Source organism: Macrobrachium rosenbergii, chromosome 12 (genome assembly GCF_040412425.1).
Source record: "Macrobrachium rosenbergii isolate ZJJX-2024 chromosome 12, ASM4041242v1, whole genome shotgun sequence".
In the NCBI taxonomy this organism is placed as follows: Eukaryota; Metazoa; Arthropoda; class Malacostraca; order Decapoda; family Palaemonidae; genus Macrobrachium; species Macrobrachium rosenbergii.
The window spans coordinates 115,922,216-115,935,863 of record NC_089752.1 but is presented as its reverse complement, the minus strand read 5'-3'; the positions used below and the strand labels follow the sequence as shown (position 1 = coordinate 115,935,863).

Below are 13,648 nucleotides of genomic sequence, written 5' to 3'. Positions count from 1 at the left end.
GCTCTTGATGCGTATAAATTCGTGATTATGAAAAAAACAACAATGCATTGCATTAAATAAAGGAAGGCTGACAGTAGATGAAATAAGAAGCAGTACAGGATCGCAGCGCAAAGAGATTTTGGTAAATATTTAAAATGAGAGAATCATTTGGACTTCGGTGGCAAAACTTTAAACAATGTGCACAAGTCAACGGGCGTAGTGTGCATTTGAATGAAATTACTATTTGTCTAGCATTTAGTAGAAGTGAATGACAGGTAGGAGCGGCTTTTACGTCCTACTTGCTAAGTTGGAGGAAGTAGGATAGCTTGGTATGAATGATAGACTTTGTACCTTGCACCTACGACAGCTCACGAAGATGTTAGCTCGAGGTAAATAATCTTTGTATCCATACCCATAGCATGGGTATGGAAGTAACTTTTGAAACTCGGAATTCAAGATGGTAGGACAAGTATCAGCAATATATTGCAATACTTGAGGATGTACTGCATGACAAGAAAATAATACGGCATTATACGAATGGATACCGCGTAATACTGAAAAAGGAAAACATACTTTTTATTCTCTCTCTCTCTCTCTCTCTCTCTCTCTAGTAGCTCATGAATCGAGATAACGTTTCAATCGGACTTATGATATGTAATAGTATGGTACACTGGTTCTTAAACTTTTTATTATCACGCCCCCTCTAAGAGTATGCCCTTCCCTCCACGCCCCCCTCCCCTTGCATCTATGAGTAAAATTCACCGCCCTCCCCCCGATTTAAAGGAAGATGAAAACAAAAAAGTAAGAGAAGGGGTGTTTTAATTCTTTTGGGTATGAAGTAGTGTGATACTCGACACTGCTTCTTAGCGAGTCTTGTGAAGAGAATAACGAATATAATTAGAGAATTTTTCATTTTTCCCGCCTTGGAAATTGCTGACGCACCCTAGGGGGCGCGCCCCCCCAGGTTGAGAACAACTGTTATACAGAGTCAAATGAACGACGAGGAAATTTAGTTCTCCACGTCAGACTCTTTTATTTTCCTGTGAAAGTTTTGCCTAAATCAAGGTACAATTTCGCCCACGAGTGAGCACCTCTCTCTCTCTCTCTCTGTTTGATGATTGGAGTATGGATGATCAACATAACAATTTGCAGCCCTCTAACCTCAGTAGTTTTTAAGATCTGAGGGCGGACAGAAAAAGCGCGGACAGAAAAACGTGAGGACGGACAGACAAACCCGGCAAAATATTTTTCTTTTACAGGAAACTAAAAACGACAAGAGGCTGATTTATTTTTAAGACGTATTTTTTTATGAGGACCTAGGCTTAGGCTTTAATTTTCTTTTTTGCTTTTTTTATAATTTTGCATTGAATTCAGTCGTCTTGCCAAAGCTTTTAGGAATTCATTGCTCAAACGCGCAGTTTTTGAACGTGATTCAATTTCCCATTCCACTGTTCCTTCCCACGGCCAGAGTTCTTTTTTTTTTTTTATTATTCCCAAGTAGCTCGTAAATTACATTTCTTCTGAGATTCTTATAGAAAAACAACTTCTGTTAAAGAAGAGAAATTGTCGAGCGTTTCTAGAATGTCTCATGCCCTGAGAATACCCTCAAACCTATTTAAAGACTGCGCAGGTAGAACTTTTTTAATCGTTATTCATCGTTAAATTTAGAACCTTATCGTTACGAGTGCGTAATAGTTGGCGTTTGAGGAATCCTGAGGTGGGTGCTTAGAAAATCTCAAGGTTTTATAACAGGTACACCCCGTAGGGGGGTAGTGCCGCCAGTGCACCTCATGCGGTGTAATGTAGGCATTACTTAAGGGTCTATGCAGCGTCTCTTCGGCCCCTAGCTGCAACCCCTTTCATTCCTTTTACTGTGCCTCCATTCATATTCTCTTTCTTCCATCTTACTTTCCACCCTCTCCTAACAATTGTTTCAGAGTGCAACTGCTTTGAGGTTTTCCTCCTGTTACACCTTTCAAACCTTACTGTTAATTTTTCTTTCAGTGCTGAATGACCTCACAGGGCCCAGCGCTTGGCCTTTGGCCAAATTCTTTGTTCTGTCCATATCAGGTAGGTTTCCGATTCAAATAATTCGACTTCGAGATGAAACTTTACAGATGAGTCTACTGTTGATTTAAGAGGTCAATTCATATTCTTATATCTCGTTGTTAAGGGAGGGTATTAAAGGTCAGTTTAGGAAATCATATAGCGAGGAGAAAATCATGATAAAGGTAAAGGTCTAATAGTGGCGATTATGTTATTATTGCTCTTATTTTTATAATAGAAATAACAAGGAGAAATTCATAATAAAGTTATGATAATGGTGATTGTGTTATTGCTGTTGTTTTCAGCATAGAAATAACAAGAAATTCATAATAAAGTTATGATAATGGTGATTGTGTTATTGCTGTTGTTTTTATAATAGCAATAACAAGGAGAAATTCATAATAAAGTTATGATAATGGTGATTATGTTATTACTGATGTTGTTTTTAGCATAGTTATAAATAACAAGGAGAAATTCCTAATCAAGTTATGGTAGTGGTAATTATGTTATTATTATTGTTATTTTCAGTATAGGAAAAATTTCTTGAACAATTTCTAGCTAAGGAATAAAAAAAAAAATTAATGAACGTATTATTGAAATAAAGTCGGGCATGTGAAGTGTCATGCCTACCCCAGCAACCCAGCTATGGGACGTACGTTTGGCAGGCGGGCACGTCCGGGAGCGGCGCCCCTCCCCCCCGAAAAGTTTAGCTAACTTTATCCCCGGGAGAATGCCCACCGTTGCACCGTGTAGCACTCAATGCCACTGCTGTCACGACCCTCACGCGGGTAACTAGTCTGTGTACCGGTGAGGGTTTGAGAACCGTTTCGTTACAGTGAAAACCGGACGTGTTTTGTTTACAAAAAACCAGAGTGAACTGATAAATCTTAGCTTTTTTTCATCCCCGAAAGGGAGTTTTTCTTCTTGGACTTTTCCCACGGTATACTTCAGGATTTTCTCGCGTGGATTGCGCAGTCACGTGTTCGGGAACTAGTTTTCCTGTACGTTTTGTGTCTTCGTTGACCGTGAGCGCGCGGGGTTAGCGTCCAGTGACAGCAGTGATTAGTTTTAATTGGTTTTTGTGCGCGTGAAATCGAACGCTTTCCAGCATGTCGACCGAACTGATGAAATTCCTCCTAGCCGACGCCCGCGACGTCAGAGACTCGGGCCCGTCCCCTTACGAGGGCGACTCAAACCTGGTCTTGGCCATCCAACGCCACGGCCCGAGCCACGTCCGGGCGAGGGCCCGAAATCGCCTCTCTCTAGATTTCGATCTGGACCTCGCCGGCCCTCAGCAGGCGATCGTGCGAGGCCCCGGCGCTTCTTCGGCCACGACAGACCAGTTGCCCTACCGCCGAACGGCCAGCGACCTCGCGTCGGCCACCAACAGCTCCTCTCAGAACAGGAGGTCCCTGAACCTCGACCTCCTGCACAATGACTACCAGGATTACGACTCTGTCAGAAGATCCGTCACCTTCGATCTGCCCGACTCTCCCGAAGCCGCCCGGAGGTACCTGCAGATGCAGCACATGGAACACGTACAGAGGCAGGACGGGAACTCACAGCGGACTCCCATCAGGCGCCGACCTCCCGAACGCCGCGGCGAAAGCCCCTCGAGCGACCACGACCAAGACGGGGATCGGGTGGGCGTGTCCCCTCGCCTCCTGCGCCTTCTGGACATCAAGCCCAGGAACTATGCCGAGGCCCACAGGCTGAAGAAGATGCTCAAAAGGGCCGTCAGCCGCCCTGACACCACCTTCGAAGACCTGAAAGTCTACCGCATCGCCATGAAGAAGCTTCGTAGGATAGTACGGCAGGAGCAGGAACGCGAGATCCTTCAGCAGGAGGAAGAAGCCCGCCAAGAACAGTTCCAACACTTTATAGATAAGGTATAACAGGATCTTGGATTTTAGAAGACAAGGGCTTAGGGCTTTAGGTAGGCGCTGGTTAAGACTGGGGATTATGGCCAGCGGCTAATCAGCTGATTAAAAAGCTCCTGGCCACACCTTCGGATGACCTTCTGCTCTAGATTTAGCCGAGGATGAACGTAAGGTTATTAGGTTGCCGTGGCATTAAATCCTAATGATATTTGCCATTTAGAATATCAAAGGGGTCTCTGTTGCTAACTGGGAATAGTATTTAGTTTGGTCACAGTCTTAATCAGAATTAAATGAGAGGGCGATAATTATCTCTCTTGCATATCTCATGATAAAAGTACAATTAGATTAATTTCATCATTACATGAATTGCTCAAGAAACGCTAGAATATATCAGAAATTCATGGTACGGCACATGTAAAATAATTATATTTCTGTGCATTTACTATTCTTTTACCAAACAACAACACTACACAGAAAACTAATGAAACGGCCCGTGGCACTTGAAACATTCTGTCATCATTTTATAAACACCAGAAAAAAAGGAAAAGTTAATAAATGAAATTTATCTTTGTCATATTTTGAAATACTCGTATTCTGGTGGTAATTTACCTCGTGTTAATGAAACAAGGTCTCTCTCTCTCTCTCTCTCTCTCTCTCTCTCTCTCTCTCTCTCTCTCTCTCTCTCTCTCTCTCTCTCTCTCTGTCAGCAACAGCCCACAGGAATGCTGTCACTCCACGTCTGTGGGAAAGAGGAGGAATCTATGGCAGAGATAAATGCACAAGAGAAATGTAAGGGCCATTGCTTCGCCGTCATACGCTCGGTGATAGTCGTGGTTAGGCATCTTGAAAAACATTCTTCAAATGCCTGGTTTACCTTTTACCCGTGTTGGCTTACGGTACTCGACCGTTTTAGCTGAATAACACAACCTCCATTTGAATCCCATGCTATTTTGATACATTTTCAAGTAGACGAACGTTGACGTGAATTGTACGATAGTTTTTATGACAGCCATTTTAGATATGCGAACATTGGCTTGAGGCTTTGCTCAAAGTTCACGTTTTCACTTGTTGTCTAATCAGAAAATATTTTAGCAACAGTAAATACTGGGACTTTTTGAAAACCACATTATCTGGCCTTTTAACAGAAGGGAAGCATTTAAATTGCCAGCATCCGTGATGAATTCGGCAAAAAATCTTTGTTGAAGCATCTTACCTGACTGTTGTATATTATCACAGAACGATATTCCTGATGGTATTCTCAGAGAAAGTGATCATGTTAATCAGAAGGATAAAGAAAAGTAGCAAGTCTGTGAGAGAGAGAGAGAGAGAGAGAGAGAGAGAGAGAGAGAGAGAGAGAGAGAGAGAGAAAGCTGTTATCGAGTAGGAGTTTTGCGTAGGTTGGCCGTTAGATCGCGACGTCCTTTTCAGTACCCAAGTTTCAGTACGGCATTCAATGCCAAGATTCTTTCCAAGGGGGTTGCAAAGGTGGGGGGAGAGAGGGGAGGGAAACAGAGTTGGAACCTCAAACCAACAGAAGAAATTATAATTTGTATTTGTGCTATATTTGTTTTGATGTCATGGTACTTGTCGAAATATCACTGTGTGCGCGCTCTTAAAATTAGAAGTGACGTGACGTGACGTACACCTCACTAAGAGTGTTTATATTCGAGCGTGCGCACACATTCTGTCAGTTGCTTTGTAGATCCGTTGCGGAGAGGACATACCGCGTCTTTAAATTACTTGCCATTTACCATAATCCCAAAAATACGAACATATGGCGCTCCCAACAACAAACAGAGCGACCAGTAATGGGGGAACGATTCTGAGCCTAGTTGTTAAATGGCCTTTGCTAAAGAAAAAATAGATATAAGGAATTCGGGGTTTACTTAATCTGCGTAGGCATCTGAGTTTTTTCACTCTTTGGTCTTTAGAGGTTACTGGACATGGTTCTGCTTCATCTGCTATTTGTGTTTGTCATTGTAATCACCTTCTTGTCACGCACACTTGAACAATAAAAACAAAGAGCGCAAGAGAGATATGTTGCTCTCTCTCTCTCTCTCTCTCTCTCTCTCTCTCTCTCTCTCTCTCTCTCTCTCTGTGTTTTATTTCAGTTATTTATCTTTCACTGCCTCCTTTGATGCTGGAAGAACGCTCTCGTCCAAAACCAGACTTTGCATAAGATCAGAACGATAGTAACTTCAATGACCTAATGTGCAAAGAATGCCACATTATCATCAGTTTTTTTCCTGACAGTACTTTCTGATAAATTCCTTTCGTTTTATTCCACGCTATCACAAAATTTAGTAGCAAGCATCAGATTGAGCAAAGAGGAAAAATAAAAGCAGTCAGCTTTAGACCGCTCAGAGGAAAGAGTCTTATCAGTGAACGCTTGAATTTATGACAGAAGATATGGTACGATTTTCCTTGGGTTGTGCGCGAGCAGTTCTAGACTTGAGTAGTCTCCTAATATGATTATGTTACAAGTTCCAACAACGGGATTTATGATAGGTATGCTCGTGATCACAGTAGATAATTAGCTGAGTTAATCAGCTGTAGGACATGAGAATTCTACTTCTTCAAGAAGAGGTTCAATATGACCCAAGGTACAAAATTCCTTCCTCTTAAGAGTTTACGGTTGCAGTTCCCTTGCTTGGGGGTATGAATCTCAAGCACGTTTGCGTTGCTTTCAAGCAGCAAATTTTTAACGTTAATTTATTCTCCTTATGTCATAGCTTCCAATTATGGCTTTACTTATAGTTATTCATAGTTATTGGATTCTGATCATTGCCATCTTCAATTTTGGTGTGCATTTTTCAGTATTCTGTCATTACGTTCTTAGGGAAGCAATAATAATTGTGATAAACCTCAAGAACCTTATTTACTGAAGGTGTTTGAGAAGGACCAACTCGACTCTATGCCTCCTCGTTTCAAATGAGAATGACACGAAAGCCGAATGATAAAATTGTATTTGTTCTTGGTAATTAGTAGAAGCTTTCACTGAAAGGAAAAAATTCTTTCAATGTTAACTTTGTATTGGCCTGAAACCTCGCTCAGAGGTGTTGCAAGAAAGGAAATGTTGCAGAGAATTCTGTGTAAAAAAAATATATACTCGTATATTAAGCTGACCTTGCGCCAGCACGGGCTCTTGCTTTGTATGAGCACTACTTAAGTGCACTTTTTGCTTGGTGGAGAAATATTTAAGAAAGGAACTTGTAGAGAATTCTGCCAAAAAAATAAAAATATTATATTAAGCTATCCTCACGCCAGCACGGGCTCTTGCTTCGTATGAGCACCACTGAAGTGCACTTTTCCATGATGGAGATATACGAGCATTTAAGAAAGGAACTGTTCCAGAGAAATCTACCAAAAAAAAAAAAAAATATTACATTAAGCTGCCCTTGCTCCAGCACGGGCTCTTGCTTTGTATGAGCACCACTGAAGTGCACGTTTTTCTTGTGAGAGATATATCTTGATGGAAATAATAAAATAAAGAAGACAGCTATAGTTATAAAACTTTTTGTACCTCATGTTCCCGCTCTGTATAGTTCAAAGCCCAGGCGAAATTGAAGCAGTATCCCAGGAAGAAAGAGAACAACAAACAACATTTTAGTATTAGGAAAAACTTGAATGAGCATACTCGTTCATGCACTAAACCAGATCAATAAAAACAAGCAAGAAATGTGCCGAAGTGTCTTCGGCGCAATCAACTTTTCTGTACAGCCGCTACAGCGTATAATCAAGGCAACCGAAAATAGATCTATATTTCGGTGGTCTCGGTATAATGCCCGGTGGTGGCCTGTCCTATATCGTTACCAAACGCACGATAATGGCTAATATTAACCTTAAATAAAAAAAAAAACTACTGAGGCTAGAGGGCTGTAATTTGGTATGTTTGCTGATTGGAGGATGGATGATCAACGTATCAATTTGCAGCCCTCTAGCCTCAGTAGTTTTTAAGATCTGAGGGCGGACTGACAGACAAAGCCGGCACAATAGTTTTCTTGTACAGAAAACTAAAAATCAGATATGAGAAGAATTAACGTGGGCGAATAATTCAGGATATTAGCAGGCGTTCCTGTACTACAAAAATAAACAGCCAAAATGATGCACAGCCATGTCTATTCATGTCTCCCGTTTTGCATGGAGGAACAGTGATAGCAAATATATATATATATATATATATATATATATATATATATATATATATATATATATATATATATAAATATATATATATATATATATATATATATATATTTAATTATTTTTGTTTTTATGAGTTCCTCAACAAAAGGAATACTTCGAGACAAACGAAAATTATGAGAGGTGGTAGAGGAACAGTGATAGCAAATATATATATATATATATATATATATATATATATATATATATATATATATATATATATATATATATATATATATATATATATATATATATATATATATATATATATATATATATATATATATATTTATTTTTGTTTTTACGAGTTCCTTAACAGAGGAATACTTCGAGACAAACGAAAATGACGAGAGCATTGTTCTTGTTTTGGAAAGGAAAATAGTTTTTTCTGTACAATAACTAATGTGTATCAATCTATCCAATAAACTCCGCCTTTAACTATCACAAAATCCCGAGAAAGAAAATTCAGGCCAACTTGATGAAATTGATGGAAGTGGGGTGAAAATGCATCACTGTTTAAAAACTACTGTTCTTTTCTGACGGAACAATCACGCTAGTTAACATTGTAAGGTTTAATAGAGGTTAGAGCGCTGAATGACCTCATAGATCCCAGTTTTTGCCCTTTGGCCTGAATTCTACATTCAATTCAATTCAATTCAACTCAGCTCAATAAAGGGTGGCAACCGACGAGATACTTGTAATCAAATTTTATGTTAAAGTGTTCAGCTCCTCATCTCTGTCGCGAGAAAACAGCTCAAATGTCATTAACGCTCTGTTTAAATCTGAAAGGGTTTTGAGACGTTCTCTCTCTCTCTCTCTCTCTCTCTCTCTCTCTCTCTCTCTCTCTCTCTCTCTCTACGTACCCAGTAGGTAGAGAGAGAGAGAGAGAGAGAGAGAGAGAGAGAGGTGAGTATTAAAAGAGAACGCTTCAAAACTCCCTCGAATTTAAACAAAGCGGCAATTAATTTTGATAATTTTCTCGCGACATAGATGAGGAGTCGAACACTTGAACATAAAATATTATTACAAGTATCTCGTCCGTTGCAAACCCCTATTAAACCTTACAAAGTTAACTAGCGCGATTGTCTCGTCAGAAAAGAACAGCAGTCTTTAAACAACGTTTGTCTTGAAGTATTCCTTTGTTAACGAACTCATAAAAATAAAAAGAATAAATATATATATATTTGGTATCACTATTCCTCCATGCAAAAAAGGAAGACATAATGAATTGACGTGGCTGTGCGTCTCTGTGGCTGTTTGTTTATGTGGTACACGAACACCTAATAATATGCATCAATTGTTCCCCAACGTTGATTCTTCCTGTAAGTTTGTAACTGCGTATTTTCATAGCTTAACTTTTTCATTTTATATATATTTTCCTTACTGCGAAGCTTAAATGTCACCCAAACCTCTCGGAGATTTATCCTAAATGGTTTTTCGTGTCTCGCACAGGACCTGTCATATTATATAATTTCTTAAGGCCGCCACTAACGTTCAGTTATGCCTGCGCAGTCGGCCTCTGCAGGCAAAACTGAACCCACTAACATTCAGTTATACCTGTGCAGTTATGCACCCACTGAACGTCAGCGGGTTCAGTTTTGCCTGCGCAGTCGGCCTGTGCAGGCAAAACTGAACCCACTAACGTTCAGTTATGCCTGCTGCGCGGTTATGCCTGTGCAGGCAAAACTGAACCCACTGACGTTCAGTTATACCTGCGCGGTTATGCCTGTGCAGGCAAAACTGAACCCACTGACGCTCAGTTATACTTGCGCAGTTATGCCTGTGCAGGCAAAACTGAACGTCATTGGGTTCAGTTGTGCCTGCACAGGCATAACTGCGCAGGTATAACTGAACTCTAGTGGCGGCCTTTACGTGAAGCAAGTGAATCCTGAGACAACATTGAGAGAGCAATAATTAATAAATGAGACAGACAGACAATCTAAAAGTCAGCGAGTTCAAGGTCGGCCATAGAGCAAAAAACAAAAAAACAAAAAAAAAAAAAAAACTGGGTCTTTCCTCGTTCTCAGATTTGACATTCAGACGAAAGTTACAGCTCGTTTACTCAGGTCTTGAAGGGACATTCACAAAGCCAGTGGAGACTTCCGCCTTCCCTTAATATGAAGGGCAAAATTGTAAGATTTATTGAACATCACCACATTTTCCTTGGCTCTGATATTTCTGAGGGTAATTCGGATTCAACGCGAAAGCATCAATACGATGTTAGTTGCTCGGGCAATAGTTTAAATTTAGTCTCGCCAAAGGTACCGGGAAGGAAGCTCTTCCGAGTACAGCGTTCATTAGCATTGGTTTTTTTTTTTTTTTTTTTTTTTTTGTAGATTTAACTCGAGTGCCTTCCTGCTCAACAATGATACGAGAGAATTTTTTTTTTCATAAACTCGTTCCTTGAATATTAAGGATTTTATTTTTCAAGTAAGTAACAGTTCTCCGTTCCATACGTTATTTCTTCCTACAGGCGTTCCTTTTTGATAAATAAGTAACTCTCTCTCTCTCTCTCTCTCTCTCTCTCTCTCTCTCTCTCTCTCTCTCTCTCTCTCATATATATATATATATATATATATATATATATATATATATATATATATATATATATATATATATATATATATATATATATATACAGTATATATGTATGTATGTATGTATATATATATATATATATATATATATATATATATATATATATATATATATATATATATATATATATATATATGCACATCTCTCTCTCTCTCTCAGTGACAAAGAAAAGAAAGCAGGAAATATATATGTATATATACACAGTATATATATGTATGTGTGTGTATATATTTATATATATATACTTTTATATATATACAGTATATATGCACATTCTCTCTCTCTCTCTCTCTCTCTCTCTCTCTCTCTCTCTCTCTCTCTCTCTCTCTCAGTAACAGACAAAAGAGAGCCCGGAAAAGACGAAGAAGGAGAAGAAGAATAGCAGATCGCTGGCAGCAGCCGTGAGACGAAACAGGAGGAGGAGGAGGAGAGCGCGACTGTATTTAAACTCACGTGGGATTTTGGTGCCACGCGCACAAACAAACCTTAGCTAGGAGGGCTTTCTGTTCACTTTTTCCATTCTGCTGGCGTCGTCTCTAAAGTACATCGTGTTTTTTTTGTTTTTTTTTTGGAAAAACATTCGCTTCCTTTTTATTGTTTTTGTTAGTTTGTTTACTTCTTATTAAGCCTGGGTTTCTTTCTTTTTGGATCGTTCAGACGTTCGGTAGATGTCGTCTTCTGAATAATAATAATAATAATAATAATAATAATAATAATAATAATAATAATAATAATAATAATAATAATAATATCAGTAAGGTTTCACAGCTTGTGAGATCAATTTGGGATTTACTTATCCATATTACTCGGTAAGCTGTAAATAGAGTCTAAATTCTGTTTCGTCTCAAATCATTCATGCCAGTATTTATTTTCGCTTGATATCTTTTCAAAGTGTTGCGCCCTGTTTCCAATCGCATTGGTACGGCGAGAAACTTCGTGTTTCACAAGTCTTCCCCTCGTAGGAGGGTAGTCTCAAAGCACATCGTGCGGTGCACTGTAGGCATTACTTAAGGTTCTTTGCAGCGTGCCTTCTTTAGGCCCCTAGCTGCAACCCCTTTCTTTTCTTTTACTCTACCTCCTTTCATATTCTCTTTCTTCCATCTTACTTTCCAGCCTCTCCTAACAATTGATTCATAGCAATTTCCATCTCAGAGGTTAATGACCTCCAAAGGTTCCAGTCAGGGGCCTTTGGCCTAAATTCTATACTCAATTCAATTCAGTTCAATTCACAAGTCTTCTACTCAGTTTTGTATACATTTTGAACTAGGAAGAGCAGTTTGAAGAAAAGATAGTTACCTGACCAGCTAGTCATTTTTAGTTTTCTGTAAAAGAAAACTATTGTGCCGGCTTTCTCTGTCCGTCCGCACTTTTTTTTCTGTCCGCACTTTTTCTGTCCGCCCTCAGATCTTAAAAACTACTGAGGCTAAAGGGATGCAAATTTGTATTTTGATCGTCCACCCTCCAATCATCAAACATACCAAGTTGCAGCCCTCTAGCCTCAGTAGTTTTTATTTTATTTAAAGTTAAATTTAGCCATAATCGTGCTTCTGGCAACGATATAGGATAGGCCACCACCGGCCGTGGTTAAAATTTCATGGCCGCGGCTCATACAGCATTATACCGAGACCACCAAAAGAGATCTATTTTCGGTGGCCTTGATTATACGCTGTACAGAAAACTCGATTGCTCTGAAGAAACTTCAGCGCATTTATTGTTTATCTCGGCTAAAATTGCGTAAAAACGATAGAATAAGCCGGGTAAAAAATAGTGTTATATTTTAAATAATTGAAATTTAATGAGGCTAAAGGCTCAACTGTCATATTGAGAAATGAATATGTATATTTATCAAGGTTATCGGTGGCAAATCATAATTCATAAGATAAAATGCAATTCGATTTAACTACAGCAGAACAGGAGACGCCATAATCAGCATAGACAAAGCGCCAGATTTCTACACTTACATTACCAGATACTCTACCCATCAATTTCTTTATCAATTCACACTTAATAAATAAAACAGCACCACCCAAAAATATCAGAAGATGAATTGACATTTGTTGTTTTTAGGAAATCACAAGGATCTAGATATCTTCCATGCCGTGAAACCAGTCTTGCTTTACATAACAGCCTGGTTATGGGACTCCATCTACAGAGATATGTCGAATCTAAAGCTTGATTAGTTCATTCACCTTAGCAAGTAGTATGGCGTGGTATGGCTGCCTTAGAGGTCATATTTGTGTGTCTTTTGTAGATTATCGTAATTTTGATTTTTTCATCACTTGTTTCAAGTTGGCAACACATTAGAACAATACTATTTGAAGTAAATCCGGTGGATACGTCTATAGTGATTTATTTTTAAATCTGTTTTTGAAAGGATGTCTTATTATTTTGCTATTGTCAAGGGCTGCTAGTCTTTGAAGTATGCAGTACGATTTCTTAACTAGTGATGTCCCTTTTTTTTTTTTTGTATTTCACACGAAAACAATACGGAAGAAATACCTTTCTTATTTCTTATCGTAATCACAGTTATTCATCCCAAAAAATGCTGTAGACCAAACAACGTGAGATGGAGTCATTATTATTTTTATTAATCGGCAGAATCATACAAGTTTAGTGGAACATACAAATAAATGCACACACGCATGTATATATATATATATATATATATATATATATATATATATATATATATATATATATATATATATATATATATGCGCGTGTGCATTTATTTGTATGTTTGTATTTGTGTTTATATGTTTATGTATGCATGTGTGCGTGTTTATGTCCATACGTGCATGTGTACGCGTATGTACGTGCCCGGGCAAGTGCCATCGTATGGCCTTTACGATTAATGGTACCCTGATGTGGTGTTTTGGTAGTCGATAAAAACTGCAAAGCGATCTGCCAACACTTTTTACCTAATAAGAAATTCCGTGGCCACATTGGCGTGAAATAGA

The 13,648-nt window shown here is 38.9% G+C and overlaps 1 protein-coding gene across 28 annotated transcripts in view; it reads left to right on the top strand.

Annotated features, from left to right (window-relative positions):
• Positions 1 to 13,648, top strand: part of Fhos (Formin homology 2 domain containing) — a 395,727-nt gene that overhangs the window by 62,365 nt on the left and 319,714 nt on the right. The window lies entirely within an intron of this gene.